Raw genomic sequence first — 25654 nt, forward strand, 5'->3', positions numbered from 1 at the left:
GAGCGCTCCAAGATGGCGCCCACCGCAGTCCCGCCCGCCGCGTCCTCGGCGCCTCTGCAGTCCGGCCGCGCCTCCCGGGCCCCGCGCTAGGGCCGCCGCTGCCTCCCTCGCCGCCGCTGCCGTAAGTCGCCCCAGAGCCCCTGCCCCGGCGCCGCTCCTCGTCTACCGGGTTCCCTTTCTCGCCTCGGGACCCTGGAGCGGGGCTCGCCCATCTCCAGCCAGGGGCTTTGCCGCAGAGTGCGCGGCGGGGCTCTAGGGGCCATGGAGCGGGGTTTCTGCCCTCCCGGTTTTGTACAGGTGCTTGGAAGTCTTGCTTCCTTCTAATGTCTTTATTGGGGATCCCTGAGGAGAACTGAGGACCATTGCCCCCCACCCCCATACACCCTCTCTCTCCTCCGCTCTTGGCTGCACAGGGGGACTCTGGCTGCCCTCGGCGCCCCTTCCGTGGTGCAGCACCCCCTCCTTCCTGTATCCCAGAGCCAGGGCAGAGTCGGGGCCCCTTGCCCGGTTGCACTGGAAGGGCAGCGCTGTCCGGATCTTCCAGAGCAGCTCCTTAGCTCTACCCCCTCCCCCATGTCTTACTGCATCCTTCTCCCCCATCCAGCTCCAGATTGTTACCAACTGCAGAAGCCAGGGGCTCGTGGGTTCTTAGGGTAGCCGGGACTCCCCTGTCCTTTACTCGGATGCGTCCGTCCCCCTTCCGACAGGGTGCTCTGGGGCTGTGTTGGGGGCCCCCGGGACCTTCCTCGGCAGGCTAGGATTCCTGCATTAGGGAGTACATCACTTTGAGAATATCCCCTTCCCCCACCCCCACCCCTACGCCACCCGATGCAGAGCCTGCTCCTCTCCTCCTCTCTCTTGCCCTCCCCCACCGTGCCACCGGCAGCGAGCACCCTGGGCTTCTGCTAGCTTTCGGCTTACAGGCCTGCCCAGCTGCACGGGCTTGGACCCCAGCTCTGTAGTTCTCTCTTGGTACTCGGGGGACTGCAAAGCCTCTGCATTTTTCCTGAGAGCTCAGCTCCATCCTCTCCGTGCCAGCAGCAACCACCAGTGGAGACTTGGCAGTTAACTTTCGGGGGGCTTAGCCAGGGCTTTCAGACCCTTTCAAGGGTCCCAGTTTCGAAGTGGTATGGAGTAGGAATCATTTTTCAGTCTGATAAATATGGTTTTTCAAACCAGGCATTCCTTCCAGGTACCCCACCCTGTGCCCTCTTCCTCACTTACACTGCAGTTTTTGAAACATGGGGGAATACATTTTACATCCGGAGACTCCAAGGTTCAGTATCAGTATCCATAATAAAAGGATGTCGTCTGTTTGGGGTGGGGGGGGAGAGTTGGAGAAGAAACTTTGCATTGCATCTGGCTAATTCAGGGGGAGGGAGAAATAATTAACATGGAGCGAGAGCTACCAAACAGGGAGAATTGCTTTTAATGCATGCACAGTGGGCACCAGAGAAGTCGGGATGGAGGCAGGAAGTGTAGGTGAGGGCTCTGGGAGCCAACGGGGAAGGCACTTTTTGTAACTGTTTCTCAAGTTTGAACCTGGAGAGCCTTCAGAGAGGTAGGGGTGTGCTAAGGCTGGGGGTGTTTTAGTTTTCCAAGGGAGATTTCGGGTGTGGTAGGTTTTCCCTGTTTCACAGTCTTTCTGTACTTCTCTTTTCTCCACGTGCATTAGAAGATAATGGTGGTTGGGGGACTTTTTTTTTTTCTTAAGAAAAAAAATTTTTTTTTTGATGTGTAATGCAAATGGCTGGGTGACATTACCATCCAGTACCATCCTGGTAGAAATCTTGGGGGAATCAGACTTAAAATACTGAAAGCTTTGTAATACATTGCCTTTAACCTGGTTCTTGAAATACTGCAGCATTTTTTCTTTGGCGCTCATGACACACAAGGCCTTCAGTTCTCCCTGAAAGAGAATTTGATTGCTTGAAAGGGGGGTGGTAGTGATGGCTTGGCACTCAGCGAACATTGTCTGTCCTAGAAATTGAGGCTGTCCCTGGAGAGGGCTCTAAGCATGTTATGTGTTCTGTGGACATCTGATACAGGATATGTGTAAATGTGTTGTGGTTCTTATTAGTGCTGCTGGTGGGTACTGCAGCGCAGTTCTTGAGAGTGCAGGCCAGTTACTGGTCTTCTGGGTTCAGTCTGAAAGGCTGACTTAATACATCTTCAGTTTTCTTTTGGGGTTTTGTCAAGTTTTATCAAAATATGGAAGGATTTTATTTTAAATTAATAAAGGATTATGAAATGGCAGATAGTATACTTAAAAATAAACAACGATACAATTGGTTGTTGCTTTCTTTGCACGGTCTCTAACAAACGTTTCTCAGGGCCCAGCTTGCCCAGCTTTGGTTGCCTGTATGGAGGTTTACGCCAGGGTTTCTTGCTGTGGTGCTGAAAGGACAGTTCCCTGGCAGGCCTGCTAGTGGAGTGCATACATGCTGGACAGGGTTTGGGTTTTTCTTGCTTTTAGATCAGCAGGCTCTCCTGTAGATGTGTGCATGCGCAGCTTGGTTTATACTTGAAGTTGCAGACCTAGTTATCATATTTTATTACTCCCACATAACTCTTCATTTTGGCTGTCCCTCATGGAGACAGTGTTTTTGCAGGCTGCAACAGATCCATATGTAAGTCACACAGTGACATTTTGCTGACTGCATTATTTCAGCACATTTTGATAATTTCAAATAGCAAGAAACTATTAATGTTATGAGATTTTGGTCTCCCAAACTAATCACCTGGCTTGCTAAGTTAAGCTGGATCAGAAGGGCATCTTATTTGGGTTGGTTTGAACAGTGAGCTGGGAAAAGGACTTGACACAGCAGAGGCTGGTATGTAGTTCATTGTTTCGCCAAAGTAATTTGTCAAAAAAATATTTTAAAATCCTAAAATAGTGAAGACGGCCATAAAATTCAGCCTGTATGGATCTCCCACCTAGCACAGGGATCCCCTTATATGAGACTTCTCATAAAGCAGCTCATTCCACTGGGGTTCCACTGTGACTGAAGCACTTCTGTGTCATTGAAAAAGTAACATAAAGTTAAAAGACATATAAATTGGGTATGATCAGGGGCAGATGTCATTCTTGTGCTTCTTACTAAGAAAAGACTGACATTCAGTGTTCTATAGGGATTATACAAGAAACCTGAACCTGCTTGAAAAGAATACAGAGATAGAGACATATCCACCCAAAGAAAGGAAAACATTCTTGAATGGAAGCAAAAATAATTATCTTTAATGTGCTGATAGTATATAACAAGCTGTTCTAGAGCCACATGCATGAACTAATGAATACTTAATTCCTATAGATTATATCTGCGAAGGAAAATAAAACTACACTGTTTAGAAAGTGTTAAAAATGCAGTTTATTCAGCAGTTGCTTAAAGTAGGGTGTGGGCAGCAGCTGGCTCACCCCAGCAGACCCATGGCCCCCAGGCCGAGTGCTGGGTGCTCCAGCCCAGCCATGGTGCAAGGTTCCCCCATAACAGATACTCATCGCCCAGTGTCGTGGGAAGGCCCAGTTGCCACAGATTATGTGCCCATCATGCAAGCCTCTCTGCCATGCTCCCCTAGCTTCAGCAGCGCCTGGAGGTAACACCACCTGCTCTCTCCACACCTAGCCTTTGTTCTGGAAACCTCAGGACTGGGGCTTGACTTGTCTCAGGGAATGTTGCCCCTGGGCCCTGGCTTAAGCCTTCACTCCTGACCTCTCTGCTCACCTTAAGGGCTCTCTTAAAGCCCACTGCCTCCTCTGCAGCTCCTCAGGGGTACCATTCTTTCCACTCTGGGTCTTGCCTTCTCCTAGCAGTGTCCCAGCTCCTGGCAGCCTGGGGACAACTCTACATAGAGTGACCTGGGACCAGGCACAGGGAAACTTGGATAGCTCAAGCAATGTCTAACTGCATAAACAGTAATGTCTGAATAGAGTGCTCTGGGCTGTAGGTGGTTCCTGCAATTGGCAAAAAAAAAAAGCCAGTTTATTCAGAGATGAGTTTCCGTAATTATAAAAATAAAGTATACTTATTACAATGTGCAAAATGGGGGAAAAAGTCATCGTTAGTGAAACAGTTGTTTTATGGTTATTTCAGTTTTGTTTTGTTTTTCTGTAAAGAGGGAAAGAAGCATTTGCAAAAGTTATTCAGAATAATAAAAATAAGTATTTTAAAACCAAGCCTTTTAAACTCTTAAGTAAACAGTCTACTAGTCATTTAGAGATGTAACTGCTAGACTGTTAGATTTCAGTTTCCTTTTTTTTGGAATCATTTTTTTTAAATTTCAAGAAATTATCTTTAATGTAAAAGAATTCATTCTTAGAATTGGGCTCAAATGTAGCCAGTTAACTAGAAGAATAAAAAAACTTCTCTCAATCAGGGACTCAATAAATATTCTCCCTCTGCACCTACTGTGTGTGAAGCCTTGTACTAAGCACTAACACTCTTTAAATGGCAAGAACCAGCTTAGAAAATGATAACATGCTCAAAAACTGTGACTATTAAAGTGTTAAAAGAAGGGAACAGAACTTTCACCCTTCATGTATATTAATTGCTGAAATATTGAATGGTAGCATATTAGATCTAGCCCGGTGATTCAACCTAAAAAGAATAATTTTGTGCAGAAACATGAAGTAAATGTGTGTAAAGAAAAGGCAAAGAAGAAATTTGAAAAAATTTTATTTGTCCCTTTGTGAAGTTATGGATACACAACCAGGACTTGCAGTTAAGTACGTATCAGGAATTAGGGTGAAATGAAGACCCAAGAAGGTTGTCCTGGTTACACCATCGAGAGGAAAAAGTCAGAAGCAGTGTGGGCTTTGGGGATAGGCAACACTAAAGTTCAAGTCTCCGCTCTTCTACTTACTAGCTTTGTCACCTTGGATAGGTTATTTAATCTATCTGAGCTTTGGTGTTCTCATCTGTAAAAATAGGAATAATAATACCTACGTGGCATGGTGTTTGTGGGGATTAAATGAAATCTCTGTTTCCTTATGGTTTCTGACACATAGAGCTCAGTGTATATTAGCTCCTTTTCCTCTCGGGATTTAGCAGCTTAGTGTGTATTTATATGTGTATTTGATATAGTATATGTGTACTATATTAAATTTCAGTAGTCTGAAAAGCAGACAGTTGCTTTATCTTCAGTCTGGCAGAGGATAGAGTCGAGAGGTATCCTGACTTTGGATGGACATTGCTAATGTAAAAGGAGAAAAGTTTTACTGTACAGTTGCAGTGCTGACCGCCACTCCCCCCCGCCCAACCCCTCCGCCATGCAACCGCAGTTACTAAAGCAATTCTTTCTGCGTTCATTCCCAAACTATTCTAGAATAGGACTTTTTACCAAACAGGAATGCTCTGGCCCTCACCAGTTGGCAGGCAGCTGAGCTGGTTTTAGCCATGGCTTGAGATCTGAAGGTGGAATGGACTCAAAGGCTGAGGCTCCCCTGTATTCTCGAGTTGGATGTCTTAACTGTGCTAAGTGATTATGCGGGTTTGGAGCTGCTTTTGTCTTTAGCAGTCTTTTAGGTTTTCCCATTGTATAGTCTTTTTTGTGGGGAGGGCGTGGGTGGGGAGTGCAGCGTGTGGGATCTTAATTCCCCGGCCAGGGATCAAACCCACGGCCCTGCATTGGGAGTGTGGAGTCTTAACCACTGGACCACCAGGGAAGTCCTCAATTATATAGTCTTCTAACGGCTTTCTTTGAATGAGTGTCTTACATTTAGGTCTCATGGCTGACCATCTACCTAATTATTACTCTTATGTTTATAAAAACTTTAAAAATCTTTTGATGAGTTGATTGAGTTAGGTAAGACAGATATTATTCTACCCATTTTCAATCTGAGGAAATTGAGTATCGTAGCTTGAGTTGTCCAGGGCTATGGGGCTGTTAAATGATGGAGTGGAGACAGGGACCCAGGTTGGTTAATTCATGCTTAAAAGATTCTTTTTTTGTATTAAACGGTGTTATATTCTGATATTCATATAACCAAGTGATGTGAACAATTTTGGCTTTATTTTAGGAAATTATCATTATCCTAGGTAGCTAAACATATCTTAGTGAGTGGGCATAATGAAAGATTCTGGGATAGGCAGAGGGAAGGCCAGAGTACCTTTGAAGGAGAGCATTCTGGAAGCAGGAAGGATGAGGGAAAATGAGCAGAAGATGCATCTTATCAATAAATAGAGTATAGATAAAAAGAGGAGGCATGGAAGTAACATGCTCGTTTTGTTTCTGCAGCTATCCTAGCTACTTTTTTTAAGACGTCGTCATGTCTTGGGGTTTGCTTGTCTTTCTTAATTTCTCTTGCACATAAACACATGTTTGGCTCCTCACAAATGCTCCCACATTGCCAACATAAGTTATAACCAGGACCATAGGGGAATTACGGCCACCATCACCTGGACTTTTTTTTGCTTATGCAAGGCTGAAATTGGTGTCGGAGTCAGAGAAAAATTGCTCCTGGTGGGTGAGGGTAACCTAGTTGAAGTAGAAAAAGTTCTGGGAGGCTCTTAGTCTAAAAGAACAAAGGTGAAAGCAGATAACAGTTCTGATCCCTTAGGTATATGCAGATGTGTCGTACTAAGCAGAGCAGAACAGAAGAAAAGCTGCGACTCTGAGGGTCTGAGATGTGCTCTTAGTTCGGAACTGAAGCGCTCTTGATCCTGGAAGGAGTTGATTGGGTTAGGATAACTAAAATGTTGTCTGGAGAGGTTTTATATTCACTGTTGGTGGTGGTGAGAGGCTTCCTGTGTTCACCGGGCTTGTTCCAGGATCTGGAAATGGAAAGCACTGAAGTTCCTTCATTATCCTGCTCCTTTCATGTTCAGTTGATTAGTGTGATTTTTTATGCTGTAAAATCTTTTGAGTTCCTGGGAGTAAGAACATCAGAGAAATACAGTGAATGCTTATTTATCCAGGGATGGGTTATCTAGGCTATAAATTATACGTGCCATTTATTTTCCTCCCTTTTTCTACATTTTGAGTATTTAACTGATTATTAGCATTTCCGTCAGAGTGAACTTGGAAAAGGAGAAAAGGTCAAAATTAAAATGTTACTGTAAATTTTTAGATAGTGATTGATAAAGAAATCAATAAAAAAGAGTAGCTCATTTTTCATCTATTCTTACTCTCTCCTTATTTTAAAGTACAGACAGTTGAAAGCTGAGCCTCCAAAAGTTTAATGTTCACCAGAAGCCAGTATGAAATGGCATTTTTCCTTCATTTTACTGAGTGACAGCCCTGTAAATAAATAGGTTTTAATTTATTACATGGTTAGTTTCTTATTTCACAAGGAATTTTTCTTCAACTAAGGATAAATTGCAGCAGGCTTTTGCTTCACATTCACTAGTATCTTTTTGTTTTAGCAAGCAGCTGAATAAAAATGCTTTTAACTGAAAGCAAATTGATGCATTATTATTAAATTGCAGAGAAGGATTGAGCGGGTTTCAAAAAAGACTGATAGCGCTTTCTTGGAGGTCAGAATACCCAAAAATCTCATTTGCCACAGAATTCCCAATTGGATAGCCAGAGATTTTGGTGAAAATTAAAAGGAGAAATGTCTTGTTTCTAGGAATGATACCTTGAAGAAAATAAAGCATTTAAAATAGATTTATACTGTGATAAGGAAGAAATCATTGGGAGTGTGAGAAATTGTCAAAGTGGAGAGTGAGAGAAAGTGAAAAGAATGACTGCAGTATGTGTACATCTATGGCTGATTCATGTTGACGTTTGACAGAAAGCAACAAAATTCTGTAAAGCAAGTATCCTTCAATTAAAAAAAAAAGAATGACTGTAGTGAAAAGGGACAAGGGAATTTGGATATGAACTTGGGGAGAGTTCTCTCTCCTCTGCAGACTCCTTTGGATACATGTCTCTGTTCTATTCCCTGAGCTAGAGTGATCCTGAACTTCTGGATCTAGCACAGACCTTTAGGAGGATGTTTTGTGTTTTAAATGTTATTTTACCCCTTCCTCTGCTAGAACTTTGCTGCAGATTGCTTACTTTTCCTGATCTCTGCTTTGGAAAAGATGGAGAATACTTTCTTGCTTTGTAATAAAACAAACAAACAAAAAATGGTAATATTCTTAAATGTGTTTTTAATTAACTTTTTTTTTTTTTAAAAAAAGGATTTTAAGTCACTTACTATAAAAATGTTTTCTCAAAAGGCACTGTTGCAGGTATCTCTCCATTCTATACATAAAATTCATCTTTAACATTTATTTGTTTGAATAGTTAACAGAGGCAAAGGGTTTAAAAAGTCAGAAGCTTCAAAGTTAAGTCTTCTTATCCTGTCACCTTCACTCCGTGTGCATTCTGTAAAGATAACTACTGTTACCAGTTTCTTTGTATCCTTTCTACATGATATGCTTGTAAACACTTTCTCTTCCTTGTCCCCCACACAATTATATCCATTGTCTTTTGAGGAAGACTGTTAAAATAGTTTGAGGATTTGAATTCTCAGTCTAGGTCATTTTAGATCAATTAATCCCCCCTTAGCAAAAAAATTTAGTGACATTCTTAAATGTACTTTTTTTAAATTTCCTTTTTTTTTTTTTTAAAGGATATTAAGTCATTTAATATAAACACATTTTCTCAAAAGGCACTGTTGAAGGTATCTCTTCCATTCTGGGTTATAAATTTGGGGATTTGAATATAATTAGAGTATAATTAGAAGTATATTCAAATTAGAATAGAAATTTCACCAAGAACAAATCAGTAGGACTAGGGTAGGATACCCCAGTGGCAGATAAGCCTGCAAAGATGGGGGAGAGTTAGCTAAACATTATGAATTTGTCAACGTTGCAGTTATCCTTGGAGACAATGGAGAACATAGAAGGTTGTTGTTGTTCTAAGGCATACAGAATGATACGTCATCAAAGTTTATAATATTTTAGGAGGATTGGGCAGCAGCGAATGTATAGTAGGGTGAACTAGAACAGGAATGGACTTCCAGTTAATTGGCTGTTTGATTTGGCCGAGTTGTGTGGTGACAAAGCCTTGGACCTGGATAGTAGTGGTGAACACGGCAAGGAAAGAACATGAATATAATTTTTACATGTGTGTCACATGGATGTGTGTGTTTAAGCAACATTTTTTAATGTAAGAAGTAGTCTCTAAGAAAGCCCAGTAGAACTTGGTAAATAACTTTACTTGAGGGGAAGGAAGGAGGAGGAGTTAAAAGATTATTTTGCTCTTCTAAAGTTGAGAGACAGAGAATCTTCTCTTTAGAAAATCTGAGGAAATAAGTTCTGTAATATACGTTGGCAGTCTAGTCCCGAGCATCTTGGTTAGCAGGCTACTGATTGCTAATTTTTGATCTTTTCTCTGCAGAGGGTTTTTCCCCTGAGCTTCTCATGCTTTCTTTAAGGAAAATCTAAGTCTTGCAACTTTTTTATTCTGTGTGTTCTCTCACTGATAAAGATTACTTAATCTTTGTGGGTTTCTATCCTTTACTTATTTTGTGGTCTTTCATTCTGTCCGTATATAGACACTTAGCTCCCTTGATTCTCACAACTTTTTCCTTGACACTCTCAACTAACCTTTGGTTTAGTGTATAAAGAAACAAGAATGATGTGCCTTTTCATAGGACTGTTTTGTTTTCATAAGGACTGTTTTGTCCTTAATGAAACTCAGTGACTTTCTCTCTTTGATCATTTGCTTATATTCTCTGTGCTTTTTGGAAGCCATAGTAGTAAGTAAGTGAAATTGCAGGCTGAATTAAAGGTAGCAACTGAGAGGATTTAAATAGGTGAAAGCAGGGGGAAAATGTTAGGCTTTATGAGCCAGTAATGTTGCTTGTCATTTCTGGTATTGATCTTGGACTGTCCATACAAAATGTCAGACTTGACTTGCGTAAACCTCCCTGGTGTAGCTAGGGCACAGACAGTGGTGAGTGGGCCCTGCTGTGTCACTTCAGTACACAGTGACAGTTCAGAGTGAAGGGTGAGCTCAAGGATGTGGGCTTCTAGCATTTTGCACTAGGTAAAGATCTTTGAATAAGAAAAAATAAAGGATGATCAGAACATCAGAACACACATGCAAAATAACAGACAGCAGAGAAAAGCAATTTAATTGGTTGAATTTTTTCATTTAATTTTCCTTCTCCCCTCCAAAGTTACTGAGTTCTTGCAAATTCAATTAACTTTTGGTTCAGTTTGCACTCAGACTGCTGGCAAGACATCTCCATGGTTTGTGTGGAACCAGTGGACCAGGCAGAGTTCATGTCCAAGACGTTGGTGAATTTAGCACTCTGTTTAGGGACATAAAGGACTTCCCACGCAGCACAGTGGTACTGAGCATGTTTCGTTTAAAGTGTGTCGACTATAAAGCATCTTTACAGTAATCCCATCAGGAGGTTCTCTGTGCAATGATATTGTAAGTTTGTACCTGTTTCCTAGTTTGAATGCTTAAAGTAATAGTGGTTAAGAGCAGTTAAACAGCAACCTCTTGGGAAGCCATTCTTAAAATAGTTTGGGTTGAGGAAAGTCCGTAAAGACCACTTAGCTAAATGATGGCAATCTGTTTTATTAATCTTGATGTCCTAATACAAGTAATATTTTAGTAGGTGTATGTTGTTGTTGTTTAGTCGCTCAGTTGCTTCTGGCTCTTTGTGACCCCATGGACTGCAGCACGCCAGGCTTCCCTGTCCTTCCCCATCTCCTGGACCTTGCTCAAACTCATGTCCATTGAGTCGGTGATACCATCCAACCATCCCATCCTCTGTCATCTCCTTTCCTCCTGCCTTCAATCTTTCCCAGCATCAGAGTCTTTTCCAGTGAGTCAGTTCTTTGCATCGGGTGGCCAAAGTATTGGAATTTCAGCTTCAGCATCAGTCCTTCCAGTGAATATTCGGGACTTATTTCCTTTAGGATGGACTGGTTGGATCTCCTTGCTATCCCAGGGACTCTCAAGAGTCTTCTCCAACACCACAGTTCAAAAGCATCAATTCTTTGGTGCTCAGCTTTCTTTATGGTCCAACTCTCATATCCATACATGACTAATGGAAAAACCATAGCTTTGACTGTATGGACCTTTGTTGGCAAAGTAATGTCTCTGCTTTTTAATATGCTGTCTAGGTTTGTCATAGCTCTTCTTCCAAGGAGCAGGTGTCTTTTAATTTCATGACTACAGTCACCATCTGCAGTGATTTTGGAGCCCAAGAAAATAAAGTCTGTCAGTGTTTCCATTGTTTCCCCATCTATTTGCCATGAAGTAATGGGATCGGATGCGATGATCTTTGTTTTTTGAATGTTGAGTTGTAAGCCACTTTTTCACTCTCCTCTTTCATCTTCATCAAGAGGCTGTTTAGTTCCTCTTCGCTTTCTGCCATAAGGGTGGTGTCATCTACGTATCTGAGGTTGTTGATATTTCTCCCTGTAATCTTGATTCCAGCTAGTGCTTCATCGAGTCCAGCATTTCACATAATGTACTCTGCATAAAAGTTAAATAAGTAGGTTGACAATATACAGCCTTGATGTACTCTTTTCCCAATTTGGAACCAGTCCATTGTTCCATGTCCAGTTCTAATTGTTGCTTCTTGACCTGCATACAGGTTTCTCAGGAGGCAGGTAAGGTAGTCTGGTATTCCTAGCTCTTGAAGAATTTTCCACAGTTTGCTGTGATCCACATAGTCACAGGCTTTTGCATAGTCAATGAATCAGAAGTAGGTGTTTTTCTGGAATTCTCTTGCTTTCTATATGATCCAGTGAATGTTGGCTATTTGATCTCTGATTCCTTTGCCTTTTCTAAATCCAGCTTGAACATCTGAAAGTTCTCAGTTCGGGTACTGCTGAAGCCTGGCTTGCAGAATTTTGAGCATTACTTTGCTAGCGTGTGAGATGAGTGCAGTTGTACAGTAGTTTGAGCATTCTTTGGCATTGCCTTTCTTTGGGATTGGAATGAAAACTGACCTTTTCCAGTCCTGTGGCCACTGCTGAGCTTTCCAAATTTGCTGGCATATTGAGTGCAGCACTTTAACAGCATCATCTCTTAGGATTTGAAATAGCTCAACTGGAATTCCATCACCTCCACTAGCTTTGTTCGTAGTGATGCTTTCTAAGGCCCAGTTGACTTTGCATTCTAGGATGTCTGGCTCTAGGTGAGTGATCACACCATTATGGTTATCTTGGTCATTAATATATTTTTGTATAGTTCTTCAGTGTATTGTTGCCACCTCTTCTTAATATCTTCTGCTTCTGTTAGTTCCATACCATTTCTGTCCTTTATTTTTTCCATCTTTGCATGAAATGTTCCCTTGGTATCTCTAATTTTCTTGAAGAGATCTCTATTTCCCATTCTATTGTTTTCCTCTATTTCTTTGCATTGTTCACTTAGGAAGGCTTTTTTATTTCTCCATGCTATTCTTTGGAACTGCCTTTGGACAGGTATATCTTTCCTTTTCTCCTTTGCCTTTTGCTTCTCTTTTCTCAGCCAACCATCTTGCCTTTTTGCATTTCTTTTTCTTGGGGATGGTCTTGATCACTGCCTCCTGTACAATGTTATGAACCTCTGTTCATAGTTCTTCAGGCACTCTATCAGATCTAATCCCTTGAATCTATTTGTCATTTCTAGTGTATAACTGTAAAGGATTTGATTTAGGTCCTACCTGAATGGCCTAGTGGTTTTCCCTACTTTATTCAATTTAAGTCTGAATTTTGCAATAAGGAGTTCATGACCTGAGCCACAGTCAGCTCCAGGTCTTGTTTTTGCTGACTGTATAGAGCTTCTCCATCTTTGGTTGCAAAGAATATAACCAATCTGATTTTGGTGTTGACCATCTGGTGATGTCCATGTGTAGAGTTGTCTCTTGTGTTGTTGGAAGAGGGTGTGTACTGTGACCAGTGCGTTTTCTTTGCAAAATTCTGTTAGCCTTTGCCCCGCTTCAGTTTTGTACTCCCAAGGCCAAACTTGCCTGTTACTCCAGGTATGTCTTGACTTCCTACTTTTGCATTCCAATCTCCTATGATGAAAGGGACATCTTTTTTGGTAGGTTTTTATTTTTTCACTTTCCTTTTTGTAATATTCTTCTTCCTTGTCTCTAGAAAAGGGAGTGGTGCAAGGCACAAATTGAGTGATGAATTGAGTGATTAAGTGGAGTGGAGAAACAAAATAGAATGAGCCTATGAGTACTGGTGATGGACAGGGAGGCCTGGCGTGCTGCGATTCATGGGGTCGCAAAGAGTCGGACACGACTGAGCCACTGATCTGATCTGATCTGATGAGTACTTCACTCACCTCACAAGGCTTTTATTTTTTTTTCTCTGACTCACACAGGAAAACTTAAGCCATAAGTGCCGAAGGGGTAAAAGTTTTTTTATTTTGGGATCTTAATGTAGATTCTTTGCATTAGAAATTGCTCCAAAGCTTTATGGGTCAAAGAAAGTAGTCTGTTTGTGTCGTGAGTGGATATCAAAGACTTGTTGTTAATTAGATCCAGATGTTTTCTATCTTTCATTTTGATAAGCTTATATGCAGCTCGACCCTTGGGGCTAGTGTGCTATGTTCCTAGCCACACGCTCCTTCCTGACCATTAGGAAGTCTCTGGTCTGTATTGTCCCTTGCAGCTTGTAGGAGGTGGGCATTTTCCACTTCCCTCTCCTCAGCAGGCTGCCCAGGTTCCCAGGGCTGAGGTAAGCCACCATCACCCAGGGGTGTGTGACTCCTGTGTCCTGCTTGGGCTCTGCTCTGCAGACCTGCCTTTAAAGGCCCAGGCTAGTGCTCAGGGAAAGGTTTTTTTAAAGAGCAACGCATTTATCACTTGGTGCAATCTATTGCAAAATCTGAAGGAGAAAAAAATCCTCCTAGGAAGCAATGCCACTTTTCTAGCCAGGTTTCCAGAACCGTTAGCTCCTTATAGACACTGCTTATAGATGTTGAGTTGTTAAGGGTTTACCAGTTGTTTTTTCCTTCCATGGTTTAATCTCAGAACCTAGTTGAGAACTCTTGTGAGAGTTGTGAGAACTGAATGCTGACTTTTGCAGATGTTATAAAAATCTAGACTGTAGAGTTCGAAGTATGGATGCTAGCCTGTATTTTAAGCAGGAGAGCATTAGATGTTCTTTTGGTGGAAACTGAGGCATTGTAACTCCTGCAATCTGCTTGTAGCCTTGGGCCAAGACGCAGTCCCCCTGGGACACACGGGGTCCTTTTCCTATTTGGAAATTTACTCCTATTCGGGTACTGTACCCAAACAGAGGACCACTTCCTTCACAAGAATAAGTTCCATATTACTAATATTTGAAACGCTTTTGAAGTTCTAGCTTATGTTTGGCAGATATATATTTTTTCCTTTTTAACACTTTTAACAGCTTTGGTTATTTTTTATTGTTGTTTTAAAAATTTACAAGAGGACAGTTGAAAAAAATTTTGGACTAGAGTTCTATGAGTTTTAATACATGTATATATTTATGTAACCAGGACTACAGTCAGGATACGAAATAGATCCATCCCCTCAAAAAGCCCTCTGCTGCCCATTTGTAGTCAAACTCTAATGTGTGATCCCTGCCAACTCCCAAATGGCTCTCTGTTCTGTGGTTTTGCTTTTTTATAATGTCATTTAAATAGAATCATGCTATAGAATAGAATCTTTTGAAATTGCCTTCTTTCACTCAGCATGGTACCTTGGAGATTTATCTATGTTGTTATCTTTATCAATAGTTTGTTCTTTTTTTTGCGTAGTAGTGTCCCATTGTGTGGTTACATATCAGTTTGTTTATCCATTCATTTGTTGAAGGATATTTGAGATATGTCCAGTTTCAAGTGATTATGAATACTGCTGCTATAAATGTATAGGTTTTGGTATGAATCTGAATTTACATTATTCAAAGATATCTGTAAGGGTGAATTGCTGAGTAATTAAGTATATGTTTACCTTTGTGAGAAACTACTAAACCATTTTTTTCAGAGTGATTATACCATTTTGCTTTTCCATCAATAGTGTATGAGAGTTGTCATTAATATCTTCATTTGCACTTGATATTGTCAAAATTTTTGTTTGTTTTTAGTTTTATTGTGGTAATAACACCACAGAGATCTTGCCTCTTAACAAAATTTTAAGTGTACATTGTTATTGACTATAGGTCCAGTGTTTTACAGTGGATTTCTAGAGCTTATTCATCTTGCTTAATTGAAACTTTCTGTCCAGCGATAAGAAACTTCCTATTTCCCTCTTCCCCCAGCCCTGGCAAACATCATTCTACTTGGATTCTATGAATGTGGCGATTTTGTATATCTCGTGTAAGTGTAATTATGCAGTATTTATTTTTCCATGACTGGCTTATTACACTTAGTATGTTGTCCTCAAGGTTCATCCATGTTATAGAATATGTCAGAATTTCTTTCTTTTTAAAACAAGCTGAACAGTATTCCTGTGTCTGTGTGTACCGCATCTTCTTTGTGTGTTCATCTATAGATGGACATTTAGGTTGCCTCCCTATCTTGGTAACTATTGAACGGTGCTGCAATGAACATGGTATAGCTAATATTTCTTCAAGATCCTGATTTTAATTCTTTTGGAGAACTACCCAGAAGTGAGATTGCTGGATTGTATGGTAGGTCTAGTTTTCATTTTTTGAAGAATTTCCATACTGTCTTCCGTAGCAGCTGCACTGTTTTGCATTCCTACCAACAGTGTGCCAGGGGCTCCAGTTTCTCTGCATCCTTTCTAACGCGTGTTACCTTTTATTTATTTATTTATTTTTTTGATAACACTGTCTGACGGCTGTGAGGTGATTGCTAACTGTGGTTTTTTTTTTAAATTTAATATTCTATTGGAAGGTAATTGCTTTACAGCCCTGTCTTAGTTTCTGCTGTGCAGCAGTGCGAGTCAGCTAAAAGTATACACATAGCCCCTTCCTCTCGCACCTCCCTCCCTCCCGTCCCCTCCCACCCCCCTGGGTCATCACAGAGCAGCAAGCTGTGTTCCCTGTGCTATACAGCAGCTTCATACCAGCTGTGTGTTCTTACGCAGTTTTGATGTCACATTCTCTTGATGGTTAGTGATATTGAGCACTCAGATTTTTTATTTTGGCAATTTTTACAGGCATGTAGTGGTATCTCATTGTGGTTTCAATTTGCTTTTCCCCAAGAACTAATGATCTTGAGCATTTTTCACATATATATCGTCATCCATATGTCTTTGGTTAAATGTCTTAACCGAATCTTTTATTCAGGTCTTTTGCCCATGTTTTAAACTGAGTTATTTGTTTTATTACTGTGAGTTTTGAGAGCCTTTTTAAAAAAACATGTATCCTGGATATCAGTCATGAAGTAAATTACATGAACATGTTTTGCCTTGGTGTGTAGCTTTTCTTTTTCTTCTCTTTACAGTGTCCTTTATTGAGCTAATGCTTAAATTTTAAGTAAGTTTAATTTGTCAGTTTCTTTCTTTGATGGGTCATGTTTTTGATGTAAATAGGAATTCTTTATATAATCCAAGCTTGCAAATATGTTCTTTGCTCTCCTCTAAGAGTTTTATGGTTTTGCATTTTACATGTAGATGTATATAATTCATTGGATATGAAATTTAGGTAAAAGTTCATTTTTATATGTTTATTTTGCAGATAGATGTGTGATTGTTCTAGCACCATTACTGTTAAAAAGACTGTCCTTTTCCCCTTGAATTGACTTTGCACTCTTGTCAAAACTCAATTGGCAATATTTGTTTTGGCCTTTTTCTAGATTATTCTATTTCATTGTCATATATATCTGTCCTGTCACCAGTACCACACTGATCTGATTATAGATATGTAACTTTACAGTAAGGCTTAAAATTATGTAGTGTGAGTCTTCCAACTTTATTTTCTTATTTCAAAATTGTTTGGCTATTAATAGTTCTTTTGCTTCTCCACTGAATTTCATAGTCAGCTTGTCTATGTCTGCAAAAAACACTGGAGGAAGTAGTGGTAAACCACTCTTGTGTTCTTGCCACAAGAACTCCATAAACAGTATAAAAGCTATGATACCACAAGATGAGCTGTCCAGGTTACAAGGTGTCCAGTATGCTCCTGCTGAAGAGCAGAGGACAGTTACTAATAGCTTCAGAAAGAATGAAGTGGTTAGGCCAAAGCAGAAATGAAACTCAGTTGTGAATGTGTCTGGTGGTGAAAATAAAGTCTGACTCTGTAAAGAACAGTATTGCACAGGAATCTTGAATCTTAGGTTCATGAATCAAGGTAAATTGGATGTGGTCCAGCAGGAGATGGCAAAAGTGAACATTGCATCTTAGGAATCAGTGAACTAAAATGGACCAGAACGGGCAAATTTAATTCAGATGACCATTATATCTACTACTGTGGGCAGGAATCCCTTGGAAGAAATGGAGTAGCCCTCATAGTCAACTGAAGAGTCCAAAATGCAGTACTTGGGTACAGTCTCAAAAAAGACAGAATAATCTTGGTTCATTTCCAAGGCAAATCATTCAACATCACAGTAATTCAAGTTATACCCCTACCACTGATGCTGAAGAAGCTGAAGTTGAATAGTTCTATGAAGACCTACAAGACCTTCTAGAACTAACACTAAAAAAAGATGTCCTTTTCATCATAGGGGATTGGAATGCAAAAGGAGGAAGTCAAGAGACACCTGGAGTAACAAACAAGTTTGGCCTTGGAGTACAGGATGAAGCAGGGCAAAGGCTAACAGAGTTTTGTCAAGAGAACACATTGGTCCTACCAAATACCCTTTTCCAACAACACAAGGGATGACTCTACACATGGACATCACCAAACGGTCAATACAGAAATCAGATTGATTCTGTTGTTTGTGACCAAAGATGGAGAAACTATACAGTCAGCAAAAACAAGACCTGGAGCTGACTGTGGCTCAGATCATCAGCTCCTTATTAAAAAATTCAGGCTTAAATTGAATAAAGTAGGGAAAACTACTAGGCCATTCAGGTATGACCTAAATCAAATTCTGTATGATTATCACAGTGGAGGTGATGATTAAATTCAAGGGATTAGATCTGATAGAGTGAGTGCCTGAGGAACTATGGATGGAAGTTCGTAACATTGTACAGGAGGCAGTGACCAAAACTATCCCAAGAAAAATAAATACAAGAAGGCAAAATAGTTGTCTGAGTAGGCTTTACAAATAGCTGAGAAAGAAGAGAAATGAAAAGCAAGGGAGAAAGGGAACAATATACCCAACTGAATGCAGAGTTCCAGAGAATAGCAAGGAGAGATAAGAAGGCCTTCTTCAAGGAACATTGCAGAGAAGTAGAGGGAAACAACAGAATGGGAAAGACTAGAGATACCAAGGGAACATTTCATGGAAGGATGAGTATGATAGAGGACAGAAACAATAAGGACCTAACAGAGGCAGAAGAAATTAAGAAGAGGTGGTGAGAATACACAGAAGAACTACACAGAAAAGGTCTTAATGACCAGTATAACCACGATGGTGTGGTCACTCACCTAGAGCCAGACATCCTGGAGTGTGAAGTCAAATGGGCCTTAGGAAGCATTACTACAAATAAAACTAGTAGAGGTGATGGAATTCCAGCTGAGCTATTTCAAATCCTAAAAAATGGTGCTGTTAAAGCATGGCACCCAATGTGAGCAGCAAATTTGGAAAACCCAGCTGTGACCACAGGACTGGAAAAGATCAGTTTTCATTCCAATCTCAAAGAAGGGCAGTGCCATAGAATGTTCAAACTACTATACAATTGTGCTCATTTAGCATGTTCGTATGTTAGTAAGGTTATACTCAAAATCCTTCAAGTTAGGCTTCATCAGTACATGAACTGAAAACTTGCATATGTACAAGCTGGGTTTAGAAAAGGTAAAGGAACCAGAGATCAAATTGCCAACATTCATTGGAACTTAGAGAAAGAAGGGAATCCCAGAAAAACCTCTTCTTTTCCTTCATTAACTACGCGAAATCCTTTGTGTGGATCACAACAAACTGGAAAATTCTTAAAGAGATACCAGATCACCTTATGTGTCTCCTGAGAGACCTGTGTGGGGGTCTAGAAGCAACAGAACCTTACATGGAACAACTGACTGGTTCCCAGTTGGGAAAGGAGTACAACAAGGCTGTATATTGTCACCCTGTTTATTTAAGTTCTGTGTAGGGTACATTATGTGAAATGCTGGGCTGGATGAATCACAAGCTGGAATCAAGATTGCAGGGAGAAATATCAACTTCAGATATGCAGATAATACCACTCTAATAACACAGTGAAGAGGAACTAAAGAGCCTCTTGATGAAAGTGAAAGAGGAGAGTGAAAAAACTGCTTAAAACTCAGTATTGAAAAAATCTAAGATCATGGCATCCAGTCCCATCACTTCATGGCAATTAGAAGGGGAAAAAATGGAATCAGTGACAGATTTTATTTTCTTGGGCTCCAAAATCACTGTGGATGGTGGCTGCAGCCATGAAATTAAAAGATGCATACTCCTTGGAAGGAAAGCTGTAACAAACCTAGACAGTGTATTAAAAAGCAAAGACATCACCTTGCTGACAAAGGTCTGTATAGTCAAAGTTATGGGTTTTCCAGTAGTCATGTACAGACAGATGTGAGAGTTGGACCATAAAGAAGGCTGAGTGCCAAAGAATTGATGCTTTTGAACTGTGGTGAGGAGAAGACTCTTGAGAGTCCCTTGTACTGCAATGAGATCAAACCAGTCCATCCTAGAGAAAATCAACCCTGAATATTCATTGGAAGGACTGATGCTGAAGCTGAAGCTCCAGTACTTTGGCCTCCTGATGTGAAGGGCCGACTCATTGGAAAAAACTCTGATGCTGGGAAAGATTGAAGGTAAAAGAAGAGGGTGGTAGAGGATGAGATAGCATCACCGACTCAATGGATATGAATTTGAGCAAACCCTGGGAGATAGTGAAGGACACGGTAGCCTGGTGTGCTGTAGTCCATGGGGTTGCAAAGAGTCAGATACGACTTAGCAGCGGAACAGCATTATAGTTCTTTTGTCTTTCCACTGAATTTCATAGCTTGCCTATGTCTGCAGAACTCCCACTAGCATTTTGCTTGTGTGTGTGCTTTGTCTCTCAGTCGTGTCTGACTCTCTGCAGCCCCATGGACTGTAGCCCACCAGGTTCCTCTGTCCATGGAATTTCCCAGACAAGACTACTTGAGTGGGATGCCATTTCCTATTCCAGGGGATCTTCCTGACTCAGGGATCGAAAGTATGTCTCTTTTGTCTCCTGCATTGGCAGGCAGATTCTTTACCACTGAGCCTCCTGTAAAGCCCTGTTTTGCTTGGGACTGCATTAAATCTGGAGATCAGTTTGAGAATTGATAATTGTGTCTTCCAGTCAATAAATATGATAAATGTCTTCATCATTTATTTAGGTAGTATTTTATTTCTTTTATCACCTTATATGGTTTTTCCATTAGTCGTGTACAGATGTGAGAGTTGGACCATAAAGAAGGCTGAATGCTGAAGAACTGATGATTGGACGTGACTTAGCGACAGAACAGAAGGTGATGACACCCCACTCCAGTACTCTTGCCTGGAAAATCCCATGTACGGAGGAGACTGGTGGGCTGCAGTCCGTGGCGTCGCTAAGAGTTGGACACAACTGAGCAACTTCATTTTCACTTTTCACTTTCATGCATTGGAGAAGGAAATGGCAGCCCACTCCAGTGTTCTTGCCTGGAGAATCCCAGGGATGGGGGAGCTTAGTGAGCTGCCATCTATGGGGTCACACAGAGTCGGACACGACTGAAGTGACTTAGCAGCAGCAGCAGCAGTGACAGAACAACAACAATCATTTTATAGTTTTCAGCATATAGATTTTCATATATTGTTAGATTTATACCTATTTTTAAGCTATTGTAAATTTTTAAAATTAAGTTTCAGTTTCTACTTCATTGGATGGATTTTTTCGTGTTGAAGTTGTGTCTTACAGCCTTATTAAACTGTTTAATTCTAGGAGCTTTATTATAGTTTTGGGGGTTGTTTTTTTTTTTTGTTTTTTTACTGTGATGTTTGGTATGTGGGATTTCAAACTCCCCAACCAGGGTTAATCCTGTGCCCCCTGTAGTGGAAGCATGGAGTCTTAACCACAGGACCGCCAGGGAAGTCCCTGGGTTTTCTATATGGATAGTTATGTCATCTGTAAAAAATGAGTTTTATATCTTTCTTTCTAGTCTTTGTCCTTTTTATTTCTTTACCTCCTCTACTGTTAGTATAGCCTTCTAGTAAGACATGAAAGTGGTGAAAGTGGACATTCTTAGGGAAAAAGCATTTAGTTTCTCACCATTAAGTATGATGGTAGCTGTTAGTTTTTGTAGATACTCTTTCTCAGGTTGAATAAATTCCCTTCTGTTCCCAATTTATTGACAGTTTTTTCAGGAATGGATGTTGAATTTTGTCAGATGCTTTTATGTATTAGTTGATATAATTATGTGATTTTTTTCAAATTATTTAATCTGTTAATATAATGAATTATACTGATTGATTTTCAAATATTGACCTACCCTTACATTTCTTGGGGTAAACACCAACTGGTTGTGATGTGTTCTTCTATTTTGTTGGATATGATTTGCTAATATTTGTTGAGTTTTGCATCTGTGTTCATGAAGATATTAGTCTGTAGTTCTGTTATTTTTTTCTTGTCATCAAGTTTTGGTATCAGGATAATGCTGGTCTTATAAAATAAGTTTATAAGTGTTCATTTTGGGGAATAGAAAATGTAGAATTCCTTTTTAAAATATTTGGTAGAATTCTTCAATGAACTGTGCCTAGAGTTTTCTTTGTGTGGGAGTTTTTAACTACAAATTAAACTTCTTTAATAGATACAGAACAATACAAGTTGTCTAATACTTTTTGGGTAAGTTCTGGTACTTTGTGGCTTTTAAGGAGTTGGTGCATTCATCTCAGTTTTCAACTTTATGTACAAAGATTCATTCAGGTATTTTCTTAGTATCCTTTTAGTGTCTGCTGCTGCTCTGCTGCTGCTAAGTCACTTCAGTCATGTCCAACTCTGTGCGACCCCATAGATGGCAGCCCACCAGGCTCCCCCATCCTTGGGATTTTCCAGGCAAGAACACTGGAGTGGGTTGCCATTTCCTTCTCCAATGCATGAAAGTGAAAAGTGAAAGTGAAGTCGCTCAGTCGTGTCCGACCCTCAGCGACCCCATGGACTCCAGCCTACCAGGCTCCTCCGTCCATGGGATTTTCCAGGCAAGAGTACTGGAGCGGGGTGCCATTGCCTTCTCCGCCTTTTAGTGTCTGGGTCTATATTAATATCCTTTCATTCTTAATATAGATAATTTGTATATTCATTCTTTTTTTTTTTGTTTGGCTAGAAGTTTATCAATTTTATTCATCTTTTCAAAGAACCTATTTCTGATTTTATTGATTTTTCCTCTATTTTTTTCTGTTTTAAATATAATTGATTTCTACTCTTTTTATTTTTTCCCTTCTGCTTACTTTGAATTAATTTACTCTTTTTTTAAGGTGAAAAACTATGTTTTTTTAGATCATTAATTTGAAGGCTTTCCTCTTTTTAAATACAAGCTTTTAATACCATAAATTTCCCTATAAGCACTGCTGTGGTTGCATTTGTACAAATTTTGCTATGTTGAAATTTCTTCTTTGACCAATGAATTCTTTAGAAGGGTGTTGCTTTGAGTGTTTGGAGTATTGGGAGATTTTCCAAAGTCTTTTATTTTATTGATTTCTAGTTTAATTCCATTATGGTCGAAGAACATAAACATTTCAACATGTTTAAATGCGTTGAGGTGGGTGTTATAACCCAGGATGTGGTCTCTCTTGCTGAGTGTCCTAGGGGCACTTGAGAGGAATGCATATTCTACAGTTAGGTGGGATGTTCTGTAAATGTCCATGATAGGCTATTGGTTCCTTGGTATCCTTGATTTTTTTTTTCCTCCCAGTTTTACTCAGATATAATTGATGTGGAACACTGCCTAAGTTTAAGGTGTATAGCATAATAATTTGACTTATATACATCATGAAATGATTATTGCAAAAACTTTAGTGAGCATCTATCATCTTATGTAGGTATAAGATTAAAGAAATAGAAAAAAATGTTTTTGTTGTAATGAGAACTCTTAGGATTTACTTTCGTAACACTTTCATATATAATATATAGCAGTGTTCATTATATTTATCATGTTGTACATTCTATCTCAAATACTTAGTTCTTTTATAACTGGAAGTTTCTTCCTTTTGATTGCCTTCATCTAGTTTCCCCTCCTTCTACTTACTGCCTCTGATAACCACAAATTGTATCTTTCTCTGTGTGTGTTTGTTTTTGAAGAATAATTGACCTACAACACTATGTTTCTGTTACACAACATAGTGATATACTTCTGTACGTTTCAAAAGGATCGTCATGGAAGTCTAGTTACAATATGTCACCATACAAAGATATTACATAGTTATTGACTGTATTCCCCACATATACATTTCATACCCATAACTCATTTATATAGCAACTGAAAGTTTGTACTTCTTAATCTCTTTTACTTCTTCCTTTCCTCCCCTCACTCTCCTATAGCCTTGATTTTTTTCTTTCTCCTTCTTAAAAAAATTAAAATGTGATTTATTTATTATTAAATTGCAACATTACATCCTACCTCTTCTTTATTTTTTCGGACTTAGTGAGATATTATTGACAAATAGGAATTATATATATTTAACATGTACATGTTTTTATATCCTTGATAATTTTCCGTTCACTTGTTCTATTGAGGACTGAGAAAGGAGGACTGAAGTCTCTAAAACTGTAGATTTGTCCGTTTCTTCCCTTAGTTCCATCAATTGTTGCTTCATATATTTTGAAGCTCTTTTCTTAGGTGCATACACATTTAAGATTGTTTTTTATTTTAGTGAATTGACCCTTTAATTGTTACTTACTATCCTTTTTACCCCTGATAATTTTCCTTGTTTTGAAGTCTGCTTTATCTGATATTAATATAGCCTATTAACATACAGTTACTATAGTTGTGATAACTCTCATTTTCATAGTATATTCTTACCTCCTCCTTTTACTTACATTTTTTATAATAATTTCATATTTATAAATGAGTTGCAAAAATAGTACATAGAGTTCCTATATGCCCTTTACTTAGCTTTCCCTAATGTTAACCTATTACATAAAACCATAGTACATTTATCAAAACTAAGAAATTAACATTGGTATATTACTCTATTAAGTAAGCTACAGAATTTCATAGATTTCACCAGTTTGTCTACTAATGTTTTTTTTATTCCTTTTCTATAATTCAGTCCAGGCAGCCATAATAACATTTAGCACCCTTTCATTTTTTAGCCTATGTATATCATTGTGCTTAGCAGGTTTCTGGTAGACTACATACAATGTATCTTTTTTTGTAAATCCATCCTGATAATGTCTCTTTTAAGTGATGTGCTTAGACCATTTACATTTAATCTAATTATTGATATTTTAGATTTAGGTCTGTCATTTTATTGTATTTTTCTGTTCTCTCTATTTTGTGTTTTCTTTGTTTCCCTTTACATCCTTCTTTTGGATTATTTAAACTATTTTAGTATTCTACTTAGATTTCTCTATTGAGTTTTTGGAGTTTCCCTGGTGGCTCAGATTGTAAAGAATCTGCCTGCAATGTGGGATACCTGGGTTTGATTCCTGGGTCGGGAAGATCCCCTGGAGAAGGGAATGGCAATCCAGTATTCTTGCCTGGAGAATTCCATGGACAGAGGAGCCTGATGGGCTACAGTTCACGGGATCACAAAGAATTAGACATAACTGAGCGGCTGACACACACACACACACACACTGAATTTTTACTGCTTTTTCATTTGTATAGTTATTTTAGTGTTGACTAGGAATTACAGTACACATATTCAAGTATTCTACTTAAAATTAATATGTATCACTTCAAGTAGAATATAGAAACTTTAGTACCATAAAGATTGGTTTGCCCTCTTCCTTTTTATCTTGTAGTGGTCGTATGCATCTATATTCATTGAAAACCCCATCAGACATTGTTATAATTTTTGCTTTCAATCATCTTTAATGTTTTAAAGAACTTAGAAGTAAAATAGGGTGTTTCATTTACTCAGATATTTACCATTTCTAGTGTTCCTTCTTTCCTGAAATTCTGTTTCCATGTTCATTTCCTTCCATCCAAAGAATTTTCTTTAGCATCTTTGGCAAGTCTGCTAGTGATGACCTCTCTTGGTTTTCTTTGAGAATTTATTTCATCATTTTTGAAAGCTGTTTCACTGGCTATGTAGAATTCTGGGTTTGGCCATTGTTTTCCAGCTCTTGAAATTCTTTTTCCACTGTCATCTGTTCTCTATGGTTTCTGATAAGACATTCACAGTCATGTGAATTATTTTTTCCCCTATATGTAATGCATTATTTGTCTCTGACTGCTTTCAAGATTTTTTTTTTCCTTTGCTTTAGATTTTACTGGGCAGGAATTTCTTTGAGATTATCCTGATTGATATTCACTGAGTTTCTTGAATCTATACGTTTATGTCTTTTACTACAGTTGGGAAGTATTGAGTTATTATTTCTTGAAATATTTTTCTTTTTGACCACAGCACACATCTTTTGGGATCTTAGTTCCCCGACCAGGGATTGAACCTGGGCTCATGGCAGTGAAAGTGTCAAGTCCTGACCACTGAACTACCAGGGAATTCCCTCAAATATTATTTCTGTACCACTCTTTCTCCTTTA

At 39.4% G+C, this 25654-nt stretch overlaps 1 protein-coding gene and 1 non-coding gene across 2 annotated transcripts in view; one reads left to right on the forward strand and one right to left on the reverse strand.

Annotated features, from left to right (window-relative positions):
• Positions 1–73: 73 nt before the first annotated feature.
• Positions 74–25654, forward strand: part of SCN8A (sodium channel, voltage gated, type VIII, alpha subunit) — a 193806-nt gene continuing 168225 nt past the window's right edge. Inside the window, exon 1 of the mRNA XM_010857857.1 lies at positions 74–121. The gene's annotated coding sequence lies outside the window, so the exon portion shown is untranslated. The remainder of the gene's footprint in view (positions 122–25654) is intronic.
• Positions 25541–25613, reverse strand: TRNAE-UUC. Its single transcript has one exon. It is a non-coding gene; the product is annotated as a tRNA-Glu (tRNA).

This window comes from Bison bison, unplaced genomic scaffold, assembly GCF_000754665.1.
Source record: "Bison bison bison isolate TAMUID 2011002044 unplaced genomic scaffold, Bison_UMD1.0 scf7180017864383, whole genome shotgun sequence".
NCBI classification, from domain to species: domain Eukaryota; kingdom Metazoa; phylum Chordata; class Mammalia; order Artiodactyla; family Bovidae; genus Bison; species Bison bison.